This window comes from Aythya marila (genome assembly GCF_965140915.1).
Source record: "Aythya marila genome assembly, chromosome: 1".
NCBI classification, from domain to species: domain Eukaryota; kingdom Metazoa; phylum Chordata; class Aves; order Anseriformes; family Anatidae; genus Aythya; species Aythya marila.
The window spans coordinates 108,665,038-108,680,255 of NC_139042.1; the positions used below are offsets into that span (position 1 = coordinate 108,665,038).

Sequence of the window (15,218 nt, forward strand, 5' to 3'; positions counted from 1 at the left end):
CACAGAATCACAGAATTATCTAGGTTGGAAGAGACCTCAAGATCATCGAGTCCAACCTCTGACCTAACACTAACAAGTCCTCCACTAAACCATATTGCTAAGCTCTACATCTAAATGTCTTTTAAAGACCTAAAGATGGTGACTCCACCACTTCCCTGGGCAGCCCGTTCCAACGCCTGACAACCCTTTCGGTAAAGAAGTTCTTCCTAAGATCCAGCCTAAAACTCCCCTGGCGCAACTTTAGCCCATTCCCCCTCGTCCTGTCACCAGGCACGTGGGAGAACAGGCCAACCCCCGCCTCTCTACAGCCTCCTTTAAGGTACTTACAAAGAGTGATAAGGTCACCCCTGAGCCTCCATTTCGCCAGGCTGAACAAGCCCAGCTCCCTCAGCTGCTACTCATAGGACTTGTTCTCCAGGCCCCTCACCAGCTTCGTCGCCCTTCTCTGCACCTGCTCAAGCACCTCGATGTCCTTGTAGCGAGGGGCCCAAAACTGAACACAGTACTCGAGGTGCGGCCTCACCAGAGCTGAGTACAGGGGGACAATCACTTCCTTAGCCCTGCTGGCCACACTGCTTCTTATACAAGCCAGGATGCTGTTGGCCTTCTTGGCTGTCTGAGCACACTGCTGGCTCATATTCAGCCTGCTATCAAACAATACTCCCAGGTCCTTCTCTGCCTGGCAGCTCTCCAACCATTCCTCTCCCAGCCTGTAGCTCTGCTTGGGGTTATTGTGCCCCAGGTGCAGGACCCAGCACTTGGCCTTGTTGAACTTCATGCAGTTGACCTCAGCCCATCGGTCTAGCCTATCCAGATCCTCCTGCAGAGCCTTCCTGGGTTTGACTCTATTCACCATGACTCTTTGGGCCTGGCTATCCAGCCAGTTTTTGCATTCTTAAAATATTTTTGAAGTGAATTTTATTTCATTTAAATAATCAGCAGGTTTACTTGCATCAACGCTTCTAGCTGTTCATAAAAATTCTCATTGACTAGTGCAGCAGTTCTGGGGTTAGCTTTCAGACACTTTAAAAAAAAAAAAAAAAAAGCACAAACTTTATTTAAAAAACAAAAAAACTGTGCCAGGAATACTGGGAAACTTTGAAAGACTGAAGCAATTGAAATGGTACCTGCACTATTGAAGATAAGTAAAATAGATACAGAAAAATGGGTTATGCCCTTTGATAAGTAGCAGCATTTTTAAGGCATTTCATAAGCTTATGATGTGCCTTTCTCTCCCTTCCCTCTGAAAACCCCTCAGAAATAACAAGCAATTGTGGATGCATGCAAACACACAAGTCACTTTTACTTTTTTAAAACTCTGGAGACACATTGGAGGCAACCTTGTCCTTTGACAATATTCTGTTGTAAGTAAAAAAAAAAAAAAAAAAAAAAAATAGTTAAATGCTGGCAACAATCAATTATAGCATCCTGTTACTGTAGTGAGCGTGTTTTTTAGAAAGTCTTTCAGAAGTACAGCCCAGATATACCTGTTTAGGACCATACAGAGCTATGTCACTCCGTTTACCTTCTGCCTCTTATGTCTCCTCAGTAGATGCAATCCTAAACGCTGTGTTGTGGACTTTTAGATATTATCCTTCTTTTGTAGAAAACAGTAAATGACTTTGTAATTGTTCTATAATTTTTAAATAGAAGGTGATCTCATGTCATGTTCAAATAGTAAAATTAGATTGAATAATTTATAGAAGCAGAGGAAAAGGGAAAAGAGGTGAGAATGTAATAGGTAGATCACGTAGCTTATGGAATCTTATTCCTTTTCAATGGTGGCTTTGGTAAAGTATGAGAAAAACAGAATGATATATAATTTCAAGTGTAGTGGATGGTGGTAAGCTTGCAGGCCTGTGTGTCCAGGCCAGAAAGGACAAATGATACCTACAGAATTCTGCTCATGTTTTTGCTGGAACCAGCTTCATTTTATTTGGACAAAACTGTCAGAACAACCTAGGAGAACTTCTGTGATCAAAATGGGATGAATGACACTAGCAAGCTTTTCCTTTTATGTCCTTTCCATTGCTCCTGACCAAACCACCAAAGTCTGCCTTACTTCAGTGACTTTATTACTGCAGGGTCCTTCATGTGTTTTAATAAATTTTAAATCCCATGCAGACTACAACTGTTCAGTCACTGAACTAGCTTAGATGACTTTGGTCACCATCTAAGAGGTGCTTAAAAAAAGAAATATCACATAAATGAAATGACAAATAAGCTCTTATATTGCATTTGAGAGTTTTAGTACCTAGTACAAACAAGGAAAGGAAAGTAATTGAGGAATCATTTGCAAAAGCAGATTTCAGGTTATAAATTGTGGGAGAAATTTGTACAAAGGGTGCATGGTGTGATAGACAATAAGCCTCCATCACTAACTAATCGAAACTGTGGAAAAACTATTTCTAATGATGTGGTTAGGTAGGAAGTACTCAGTATTTCTAGTACATGGATTGGAGTTCAGGAGTGCTGGAAATCACCCGTTCTCATCCTGAAAAATACAACATACTTCAGCACTGAGCAACTATTTTGTTCAGGTCTGTTCAAAATAGGTGCTCTCAACACCTAGTCAAAACTAGCAGCTAGAGCTCTAATGGAGTCTGTAAGGTGGCTGATGGAGGCTAAGCCTGGATGCTACATTATGCAGTACCGATGATTTTCACTTGCTGGACTCAGCTTTCATTAATATTTTTCATCACTTGTCACTTCATTTTTGATAAGACTGGTTTTATAAAATAATTAAAATAGTGTAATAACCAGAATTGAACAGTTTTAGATCTTAATTTTTCTAACAGGGAGAGGACCGGAATGTTAGTGAATTTGTTAGATTTGGGGAAGTATGTTGTCTGAATTTGATAATGTGGTGACTCATGCACTGATATGAGCGCTGTACTGGTAGATATGTCTCCTATCCAAAAAGCACTAAGACACATAATGTTGAACACAAGGCAAATAGACTCTTACCTTGCCACCACACCTTGAGGGTGTTACGGTGAGGACTGTTTTATGCATACCAGTCTACAGTTCAAGGTATTTGAGTAGTGCACTCTTGTCCCCTGTGCTGTGGGGTCCTGTAGTGGGTTTACGTGGCAAGGTTTTGGTAGCAGGGGGCTATAGGGGTGGTTTCTGTGAGAAAGATCTAGAAGCTGCCCCATGTTTGGGAAGGGCCCCATTGTTTTCCAGATCTGAGCCAATAAGCAATGTTGTTTGCGCCTCTGTGAGAGCATATTTAAGACAGGGAAAAAACACTGCGCCACACAGCAGCTGGGAGAGTGAAGGGAGTGAGGAACAGTCTTGCAGGTGCCAAGGTCAGTGTAGAGGGAGGGGGAGAGGTGCTCCAGGCGCCAGAGCAGAAGTCCCCTGTGGCCTGTGGTGAGGACCATGGTGAAGCAGGATGTCCCCCTGCAGCCCATGGAGTATCACGGTGGAGCAGGGTTCCATGCTACAGCCCGTGGAGGAGACCATGGTGGAGCAGGTGGGCCTGCACCGACAGAGGCTGCCACCTGTGGAAGACCCCTGCTGGAGCAGATTCTGGGCCGGACCTGTAGCCCGTGGAGAGGAGCCCATGCAGGAGCAGGTGACCTGGCAGGAGCTGCTACCCATGGGGGAGCCAGGTTGGAGCAGTTTTCTCCTGAGGGATGGACCCCGTGGTACGGACCCATATCTGGAGCAGTTCCGGAAGAGCTGCTGCCTGTGGGAAGCCCACGCTGGATCAGTTCATCAAGGACTGCATCCCGTGGGTGGGACCTGTCGTGGTTCCGCTCGAGTGGGCAGCCGAGCTCCACCACAGCCGCTCTCTCACTCCCCCTCCTCAAAGAAGAATGGGGAGAAAATATGTGAAAAAGGGCTCAAGGATTGAGATAAGGACGAGAAAATCACGCAATAATTATTGTAACCGGCAAAACAGACTCGGCATAAGGAGATAGTAAGATTTATTGCCTACAACTAACAAGCGAGAGAAGTGAGAAAACAAAGAAAAAAAAAAAGCAAACCAAAAGCACCTTTCCCCCCCATCCGCTCTCCTCCACCACCTCCCCCTGAGCGGCACAGGGGAACGGGGGAATGGGGGTTATGGTCAGTCTACAGCACTGCTTCTCTGCCGCTCCTTCTCGGTGTACTGGGTCTGGCTGGAATGTTAACTTTCCCGGCAGCAGCCCATACAGTGCCGTACTCTGTACTTGTAGCTGGAACAGCAGTGTTATCACACCAGTGTTGTGTCTACTGCTGAGCAGCAGTGGCACAGCGTTGGGCCTTTCTCTAACCCTCCTAGGGGGTGGGCAAAAAAGTGAGGAGAGAAACATCACTAGGGCAGCTGACCTAAACCAATCAAAGGGATATTCCATACCACGTGGTGTCACACTCAGCAATAAAAGGTGGAAACAGGAAGAAGAGGGGAGGGGTGGGCTCTCGTTGAGAAGACGTCGGTCCTCCTCTCGAACACCGGCTGCGTGCGTTGAGGCCTTGCTTCAAGGACGTGGTCAATCATCGCTCATTTGTGGGAAGTAGAGAGTAATTTCTTTCCTCTGCACTTCCATATAGCTTTCATTTATTTTGTTTGTTTGTTTTCCTCCCTTTTCCCCTTTCCCTTTTATTTTCCCCTTAGTTAAATTGTTTAGTTCATGGTAGTCTTTATTTAATTATTATAATTATTTCCCTTTAATTAAATTATCCTTATCTCAACCCGTGAGTTGTTCTTTGCTTTACTTCTCCCCCTCCTTATCTAAAGGAGGGGGAGTGAGAGAGCGGTTGTGGGGTTTAGCTGCCCAGCACAGTAAAACCACCACAGTCCTTTTTGGCGCCCAACGTGGGGCTCGAAGGGTTGAGATAACAATAGAATTGATTAAACGCATACAACTAACACACTTGCTTGCTAGTAACCATGTTCCTTGCCCTGTTAATAATAATGGCTTTGTTCATATGTCATGCAATTCGTGTCATATTCTCCTTTCTCCTATATATCCGATCCGACCAAGTGCTACAATCTGTGTTCACTTTTTTTAATTCGTTGTGCTGCCAAGCACTGACCTTGGTTTTACTCTGGAATTCAGGCTCTGCGCTGTTATCATTTGGGTCCCATGGAAACTATCTTTCAGAGAATATTCAGAACTACACTGCCTTCCTTTTCTCATCTGGACACCAGTTTATTAATAATATCAGGAATGGTACCTTTCCCTTCTTTCACAGTGGGCTAATTACAACAGTTTGGGAGTATTTTGAAGATCCATCTGTAACCCATGTATTGCTATTTCTAATTCTGAATAACAGGTTTCATTTTCTCTCTAAGATTAGTCGATTGTTTAAAAAACTTATTTGGGAATCTGTCCCGAAACAGTCTCGTGGTGAGTGGCACGGTGTGTGGGATGATGTTAGCAGATACCTGTCACGAGTGTCTCCTCCAATAGTTTTGAACTTCACCCCTGAGCAAGTGCTAAATCCTAAAAACTTGGTAGAATGTTTGAGAGTTGTATGTCCTGATCCTGATAATGCCGGAGAACAACAGCTTGCAGCATTGTGCTGGGTCCTGGTTTATTCCTATCAAACACTGTTTAACATCATCCAGCAACTTGAAGAGAGGGAGGAAGTCTCTGAATCTGATGACCAAGTAACACATGCTGTGGCTGACCCAGAGGACCAACCAACTATGGTATCAGTCGCCCCCATAGTCAAGTCAAAACAATGGAAACGGAGGTCAGCTCGTTTAGTAAGGGAAGAAGGCTCTCCTAAGAAGGAGGGAGAAAGGGAATTGGCAGGTACCTCTAAAGCAGAGCCATCACAAAAACAGCAGGAAGACGAGACGGAAATCATAAAGGAATCAGAAATCACTCGATCCTTATCCCTGAGTGAGATGCGAGAAATACGAAAGGATTATGGTCGACGCCCAGGTGAACACATCCTCACTTGGCTGCTCCGATGCTGGGATGCTGGGGCCAGTAGCCTACAATTAGAAGGCAATGAAGCCAAGCAGCTGGGATCCCTCTCTAGAGAAAGGGTAATCGACAAAGTAATCGGGAGAGGAGCACAGGCCCTCAGCCTCTGGAGACGACTCCTGGCAGCTATCAAAGAAAGATATCCCCATAAGGAAGATATTGTATATCACATAGGCAAGTGGACCACTGTGGATAAAGGTCTCCAACATCTGCGGGAATTAGCTGTGCGGGAGATGATTTATAGTGATTTGGACAATGCCCAGACACCTCAAGATCCCGATGAAGTCCAGTGCACAACATCCATGTGGCGTAAATTTGTGCGGAGTGCACCAGCAGCACATGCCAGTACCCTGGCAGCAATTCACTGGGATGAGGGGATGGGACCAACAATGTATGATGTCTCCTGCCAACTTCAAAAATATGAAGACAATCTCTCTGCTCCGCTACAGTCCTGTGTCTCAGCTGTGGAGAAATTGTCTAAAGGACTTGACAAGCTTGTGGAGAAAGTATATTCCCCCTCATCTAGACAGAGTGATACTTCAGCCACTAAGAATCAGCATTCGCCTGCTCAAGAGAGAGAGTACCCAAGACGTACACCACGTGGCACCTTGTGGTTTTATCTGCGTGACCATGGGGAAGATATGAGGAAATGGGATGGTGTACCTACTTCAACCCTAGCTGCTCGGGTACGTGAACTGAAAGGAAATACAGCAGCAAGAAGAGGGGCTCCTAAGAGAAATGCTGCTCCAGTTTCTATTGGGCAATACCCCAGAGGCAGTAGAAGAGCTGATGTTATTCTTGACCACGATGAAGGGACCTCTACCTCTCATTTGCCAGAATTTGTGCATTTGCAAGAATTAAGTGGCAGACGCTCCAGCCAGGACTAGAGGGGCCCTGCCTCTGGCCAGGTAGAGGAGAGGGATAACCGGATTTATTGGACTGTGTGGATCCGATGGCCTGGAACATCAGAACCACAGGAATACAAAGCTTTAGTGGACACTGGCGCACAATGTACCATAATGCCATCAGGCTACCAAGGGACAGAACTCACCTGTATCTCTGGAGTGACAGGGGGATCCCAACAACTATCTGTACTGGAAGCTGAAGTGAGTCTAACTGGGAATGAGTGGCAAAAGCATCCCATTGTGACTGGCCCAGAGGCTCCGTGCATCCTTGGCATAGACTATCTCAAGAGAGGGTACTTCAAGGATCCAAAAGGATACCGGTGGGCTTTTGGCATAGCTGCTTTGAGCACAGAGAAGATTAGGCAGCTGTCTACCCTGCCTGGCCTTTCAGAAGACCCTTCTGTTGTAGGATTGCTGAAGGTTGAAGAACAACAGGTACCAATTGCTACCACAACGGTGCACCGACGGCAATATCGCACCAACCGAGACTCCCTGATTCCCATCCATGAGTTGGTTCACCGACTGGAGAGTCAGGGAGTAATCAGCAAGACTCGCTCACCCTTTAATAGTCCTATATGGCCAGTACGAAAGTCTAATGGCGAGTGGAGGCTAACAGTGGACTATCGAGGCCTGAATGAAGTCACGCCACCACTGAGTGCTGCAGTGCCAGACATGCTAGAACTTCAGTACGAACTAGAGTCAAAGGCAGCCAAGTGGTATGCCACAATTGATATTGCTAATGCATTTTTCTCCATCCCTTTAGCAGCAGCATGCAGGCCGCAGTTTGCTTTCACTTGGAGGGGCATCCAATACACCTGGAATCGGCTGCCCCAGGGGTGGAAACACAGCCCTACCATTTGCCATGGACTGATCCAGTCTGCACTGGAGCAAGGGGGAGCTCCTGAGCATCTTCAGTACATTGACGACATCCTCGTGTGGGGCAACACAGCAGAAGAAGTTTTTGAGAAAGGGAAGAAAATAATCCAAATTCTCCTGAAAGCTGGTTTTGCCATTAAAAAGAGCAAGGTCAAGGGGCCTACACAGGAAATCCAGTTCTTGGGGGTAAAATGGCAGGATGGACGTCGCCATATTCCAATGGATGTGATCAATAAAATAACAGCAATGTCTCCGCCAACTAGCAAAAAGGAAACGCAAGCTTTCCTAGGCCTCGTGGGATTCTGGAGAATGCATGTGCCAGGCTATAGTCAGCTTGTGAGTCCTCTATATCGAGTGACTCGAAAGAGAAACTATTTTGAGTGGGGCCCTGAGCAACAACAGGCATTTGAACAAATCAAACAAGAAATAGCTCGTGCAGTAGCCCTTGGGCCTGTCCGTACTGGACCAGCTGTGCAAAATATACTGTACACTGCAGCTGGGGAGCATGGGCTCACCTGGAGCCTTTGGCAGAAAACCCCAGAAGAAACTCGAGGTCGACCTCTGGGCTTCTGGAGCCGGGGCTATCGAGGATCAGAAGCCAATTACACCCCAACTGAAAAGGAAATACTCACAGCATATGAGGGTGTTCGAACTGCTTCAGAAGTTGTGGGTACAGAGGCACAGCTCCTCTTGGCACCGCGGCTACCTGTGTTACATTGGATGTTCAAAGAGAAAATTCCCACTACACACCATGCAACTGATGCTACATGGAGTAAGTGGATAGCGTTAATTACACAGCGGGCTCGAATGGGAAAATCCAATCGCCCAGGAATCCTGGAAGAGATTATGGACTGGCCGGAAGGCAGAGATTTCGGAGTGCCAACAGAAGAGGTAACCCGTGCTGAAGAGGCACCACCATACAATGAGTTGCCAGAAGACAGAAAGCAGTATGCGTTGTTTACTGACGGATCCTGCCGTGTGATAGGGAGCCATCGGAAATGGAAAGCTGCTGTGTGGAATCCCATACGACGAGTTGCGGAAGCCATGGAAGGGGAAGGTGAGTCGAGTCAGTATGCAGAAGTAAAAGCCATACAACTAGCCCTAGATATTGCCGAAAGAGAAAATTGGCCAGTATTGTATCTTTATACTGACTCATGGATGGTGCCAAATGCTCTGTGGGGGTGGCTGCAGCAATGGAAACAGAGCAACTGGCAGCGCAGAGGTAAGCCTATCTGGGCTGCTACCCTGTGGCAAGATATTGCTGCCCGGGTAGAAAACCTGGATGTTAAAGTACGTCATGTAGATGCCCACATGCCCAAGAGTCGCACTACTGAAGAACATCAGAACAACAAAGAAGTGGATCGAGCTTCGAAAATTGAAGTGGCTCAGGTGGACTTAGACTGGGAACGTAAGGGTGAGCTGTTTGTAGCTCGATGGGCCCATGAAACATCAGGACATCTGGGGAGAGATGCCACTTACAGATGGGCTCGTGATCGAGGGGTGGACTTGACCATTGAGGCCATCACACAGGTTACCCATGAGTGTGAGACCTGTGCTGCAATCAAGAAAGCCATGAAGGTAAAATCTCCCTGGAACAGGGGGAGATGGTTAGGGTTTCAATATGGTGAGGCCTGGCAAATTGACTATATCGGACCACTCCCAAAAACCCGCCAAGGCAAACGGTACATACTCACCATGGTAGAAGCAACTACTGGGTGGCTGGAAACATACCCTGTAAACCATGCCACAGCCCGAAACACTATCTTGGGCCTGGAAAGACAAGTATTGTGGCGTCATGGTACACCAGAGAGAATTGAGTCTGACAATGGGAGTTATTTCCGAAACAATCTTGTTACCTCCTGGGCAAAGAGGCATGGTATTGAGTGGGTGTACCACATCCCTTACCACCCACAAGCCTCTGGGAAGGTTGAGAGGTACAATGGACTGTTAAAGACTATGTTACGAGCATTAGGTGCTGGGACGTGGAAACAATGGGACACAAATCTACCAGAAGCCACTTGGCTAGTTAACAATAGGGGGTCTGACAGCCGTGCTGGTCCTGCCGAAACAAAACCCCTACACACTGTGAAAGGAGCTAAGGTTCCCGTAGTGCATATAGGAAGGTGGATGGGGAAGGCAGTGTGGGTTGCTCCTGCCTCGGGAAAAGGCAAACCCACTCGTGGGATTGTCTTCGCCCAAGGACCAGGGTATACCTGGTGGGTCATGCAAAAGAATGGGGATATCAAGTGTGTGCCTCAAGGAGATGTGACATTGAGAGAAAACTAATCTATAATCTAAGTTATATGTTGTAGGAAGATGCTGTAGGATCAACGACAGGTCAACTTTGCAAGGAGCCGGGCAGTGCAACAAGGACTTGAACTAAGCTGGTGCTGGTGTCCAGACATCCAACTCCGCCTGCCTTGAGTGGCCACTTTGGCAGATGAAGACCTAATCATCAACAGTTCTTATGAACATTTTCCAAGAAAGACCTATGGAATGAAAAGATACATCTGCCTATTAATCCTGTCCTGTTAAATCCTTGTCCTGTTAAAGGACAAGGGATAATGATGAGAATGCTTGTATGCTAAAGTATGGGGATCTGAGTGTGACACAAATGTTATGGAATAAGGGGTGGAAGTTGTACTGGGTCTGGCTGGAATGTTAACTTTCCCGGCAGCAGCCCATACAGTGCCGTACTCTGTACTTGTAGCTGGAACAGCAGTGTTATCACACCAGTGTTGTGTCTACTGCTGAGCAGCAGTGGCACAGCGTTGGGCCTTTCTCTAACCCTCCTAGGGGGTGGGCAAAAAAGTGAGGAGAGAAACATCACTAGGGCAGCTGACCTAAACCAATCAAAGGGATATTCCATACCACGTGGTGTCACACTCAGCAATAAAAGGTGGAAACAGGAAGAAGAGGGGAGGGGTGGGCTCTCGTTGAGAAGACGTCGGTCCTCCTCTCGAACACCGGCTGCGTGCGTTGAGGCCTTGCTTCAAGGACGTGGTCAATCATCGCTCATTTGTGGGAAGTAGAGAGTAATTTCTTTCCTCTGCACTTCCATATAGCTTTCATTTATTTTGTTTGTTTGTTTTCCTCCCTTTTCCCCTTTCCCTTTTATTTTCCCCTTAGTTAAATTGTTTAGTTCATGGTAGTCTTTATTTAATTATTATAATTATTTCCCTTTAATTAAATTATCCTTATCTCAACCCGTGAGTTGTTCTTTGCTTTACTTCTCCCCCTCCTTATCTAAAGGAGGGGGAGTGAGAGAGCGGTTGTGGGGTTTAGCTGCCCAGCACAGTAAAACCACCACACTCGGTCACTCTCGTCCCCTGTGCTGTGGGGTCCCACCCACGGGATGCAGTCCTTGATGAACTGATCCAGCGTGGGCTTCCCACAGGCAGCAGCTCTTTCAGAACTGCTCCAGATATGGGTCTGTACCACGGGGTCCATCCCTCAGGAGAAAACTGCTCCAACCTGGCTCCCCCACGGGCAGCAGCTCCTGCCAGGTCACCTGCTCCTGCGTGGGCTCCTCTCCATGGGCTACAGGTCCGGCCCGGAATCTGCTCCGGCAGGGGTCTTCCACAGGCAGCAGCCTCCGTTGGTGCAGGGCCACCTGCTCCACCGTGGTCTCCTCCACGGGCTGCAGCGTGGAACCCTGCTCCACCGTGATACTCCATGGGCTGCAGGGGGACATCCTGCTTCACCATGGTCCTCACCACAGGCCACAGGGGACTTCTGCTCCGGTGCCTGGAGCACCTCTCCCCCTCCCTCTACACTGACCTTGGCACCTGCAGGCTGTTTCTCACTCCCTTCACTCTCCCGGCTGCTGTGTGGCGCAGCGTTTTTTCCGTCTTAAATATGCTCTCACAGAGGCGCAAACAACATTGCTTATTGGCTCAGATCTGGAAAACAATGGGGCCCTTCCCAAACATGGGGCAGCTTCTAGATCTTTCTCACAGAAACCACCCCTATAGCCCCCTGCTACCAAAACCTTGCCACGTAAACCCACTACAGGACCACACAGCACAGGGGACGAGAGTGACCGAGAAGGAGCAGCAGAGAAGAAGTGCTGTAGACTGACCATAACCCCCATTCCCCCGTTCCCCTGCGCCACTCGGGGGGAGGAGGTGGAAGAAGGTGAGTGGGAGAGGAAGGTGCTTTTGGTTTCTTTCCTTTGTTTCTCACTTCTCTAGCTTGTTAGTAATGAGCAATAAATCTTACTATCTTCTTATGCTGAGTCTGTTTTGCCCGTTACAATAATTATTGCGTGATTTTCTCGTCCTTATTTCAACCCTTGAGCCCTTTTCACATATTTACTCCCCATTCCTCTTTGAGGAGGGGGAGTGTGAGAGCGGCTGTGGTGGAGCTCGGCTGCCCACTCGAGCGGAACCACGACAATTTGTTGTATACTAAAAAATTGTTTTGAACTTAGAAAAGGATGGTTTAGCTTTTTCTCAAAGGGCATGTGTCAGCAGCTGTGATAATTTGCTCAAGGAAATGCAGACCTAGGCCTGCTCCTGGCCCTGCTTTACTATTTTTCTTGTAGATAACATGCTAGTACAGATCATATATATATATAGAAAAAAAAAAAAAATATATATATATATATATATATTTTTTTTTTCTTTTCCCCCATAGGTAGATGGCGAAAGGTCAGTGGTCCTCAGAGTACACCTTGGAATTCAGTGATAGTTTTAGGATGAACTGTTGTTTTTCTACATCTTACAGAGTATCTTTGTGGTAATAATTCAACTACAGTGGCAATAAATATTTGAGGTTTGCATGCAAAAGAAAACCATATATTTGAGGCTCCTGTGCTGTGCCACAAACTATTCCAGACTGTGAGATCAATTGATCGCTTTTTTTGCAGCCAGGCACCTAAAAGCTACGATGTCTCTCGAACAAAAAGACAGGAAAGCTTTTTCCAGAGGCTTTGCATGACTCAGACATGTCGTTTATAAACATTAAGCCTTATTTAGTGGGTCTACAAGTTCAAGCTTTTGAGAAAGCTTCCAAATTGCTACCCTGCCTAACTCATGAAAAGGCTTCTTGTAATCTGCAATAGATAAGACAGCCGCAAGAAGTGTAGCACAGTGCCTGCTGGCAAGGAAGAGGTTTTTATTCCAGATAATGTACTATACGGAAACTGCTAGAGAGATCTGGCTCACCCTCAATCAGGAAGTATCTCAATCAAGATAAGATCATCATAGGTACTCTCACCGTTGCTCTTGCAGCCTTCAAGGGGAAGTCTGCTAGCTGTTTGGTGTAGCCAATGCACATGTTTACATGGAGTAACTTTCAAGAGCTGCAAGTGTTTCAGATTAGTTATCGGGAAGCACAACTATGAACTTTATTTGCTGTCATCACTGTGCAAGTGCACATCTTTGTTAAGAAGATACGTGAAGACAGGGAAAAGAGGCTGGACAGGTAGCTTAGCAGGAGAAGGAACATACTTTTGCTGTTGTGTTTTTAACTGTCAACATAAATTCAATAAAGCTAGTGAATTCTTTTTCCTCACTGGAAACCTTTATTAATGAAGTTTGTTTTTGTCTTTGCTAATTTGTAGCTGTTTGGCCCAACTGCTTTTTGTTTTTGTTGTAGGAGAGGGTTCTCAAAAGCAAACAAACAAGCTAGACAATAGCTTTAACAATATGTATGAGTCTTGTTTGGTTACACTGAACGTAGTTCAAGCTTAGGTGAAAATATCAATGGAAAACTTGAGTGGTAAATTCAGATTTCCTAAGTATGCACACTTGCAGCTCTTGTCTGAAGTAAAGCTGGGATAACAGATGAAATGTAAGAGCAGACATGGGTTTTGAGAACCAGCACTCACTTCAGGTATCATTTTAACTAATATTCTGAAGAGTTCACTTATCAGCCAAAGACATTTGTGTCTTTCACGTGTGTTAGCTCTAAAAGTATAAGAAGAAACCTCAGTAATTAGAGGAGGTGTTCCAGAAAATGGATTTATGTTGTATATACAACTTCTGTTTCATTGAAATATTTTTATTTTTTTTTAAGTGCAGATTCATGTAAGCATGCATTCCTGTTGTAAAAGCTGAAGATAGCAGGCTGTTGATGAGAAAACAATTGGATAATTTATTTTGCTGATGCTTAAAAGTATGCCATCTCTTTCAGGAGCACCAGCATAGTATCAATATTATTAGATGAGTCGCATAAGCCTGACTGTCAGCGCTGTATTGTTAAATAAATATTTTAATTACCTTAGATTTTTAAATAAAGTTCTGAAGAGTATATTGCAAACTATCTAGATATGGTTTCAAACAAGCAGTATAGTTTCTGCACAGTCTCTACTGGTGCTTCTAATGCTCTTTGACAGGTCTTGACCGTCACCTCAAGCCCTCTGACATTTGGGCTGTTTATGCCATTGCAACAGTATCATGATTATGGAGGAAGTACCAACAACAGCAACATAATTAGGGCTGCATAGAAAGTAACAAAACAGTTTAGAGAGGGGGAGAAGGACTTCAGATGAGAATTGAAATGACAATGAAGTTTCTTAAGTATTTTGTTTTCACATAGCGTGGTATACTTTCAGCGAAACAAAGGAGGAAGTGAAATACAAATTGCAGGATATGTTATTTGATGAGCTGGTATTTAAGTGTTGGATACCTTTCAATCCCTTTCCACTGGTCTCACAGCAAATCTCTAAATATTAAATGTTCTTTTAGAGATTTAAATATATATAGTATATAGATCTATCTGTGTGTGTGTATATATATATATTTAAATTGGTGGTGTCATTTTCTTCTCTGAATGATAGAAGGTAAGGGAAAAAAGCCATAAAAATTACTGATGGATTGTGACTTGCAGCCATTGACCTTCCGTTTTTCCACTGTGTTCAGTTCTTCCTATGCTTTTGAATTAGAGAAGCTTTCTGAGCTGCAGGGCAAGGGGTAGGGATGAACTGCCAGATACTGGACAGATCACTAGGGAGAAGACAGGAGAACTGCAATTAAGGAGGAGGAAGACGCAATTTTGCATAATGTACCATGTATGTAGGAAAATAAGTGGTATTTCTACTCCATACTGACAAATCCTTAGTTCAGACTTTAGGAGATGAGTATCCATATTGTAAGGTAATTTAGCAACATATGGGTGAAACTTAATGCATCAAGCATCTTGTTACCAGACACATATCAGTAGTTTGCTGAATTGCTTCTAACTAGCTCTTAATGTTACTAGTAATGGATTTGGAAAATGTACTTCAGGGAAAGTATGTTTGAAAAAGAAGTAGACGCTTCAAAAATGCCTTTTCCAAGTAACTTTATGCCTTCTACTTTCTTTAAATCCATGTAAAATTGCATCATCATTACTGCTCCTCAACATTCATACTGAACACTTTAATTGCTTTGAAAATTGGAAGAGACTTCTTCATCAGTACTTTTTGCCCTTTTGATGTATGAGCAATGGAGACTAACTGTATAGACATAGTGTGTATATGTGAATTTGTAAATGTGTTTTCAAAAATTCAAATTATAATCTG

The 15,218-nt window shown here is 45.1% G+C and overlaps 1 protein-coding gene across 1 annotated transcript in view; it reads left to right on the forward strand.

The window, feature by feature from the left end:
• Nucleotides 1–15,218, forward strand: part of CADM2 (cell adhesion molecule 2) — a gene marked incomplete at its 3' end in the record, with an annotated part of 671,230 nt that overhangs the window by 354,113 nt on the left and 301,899 nt on the right. The window lies entirely within an intron of this gene.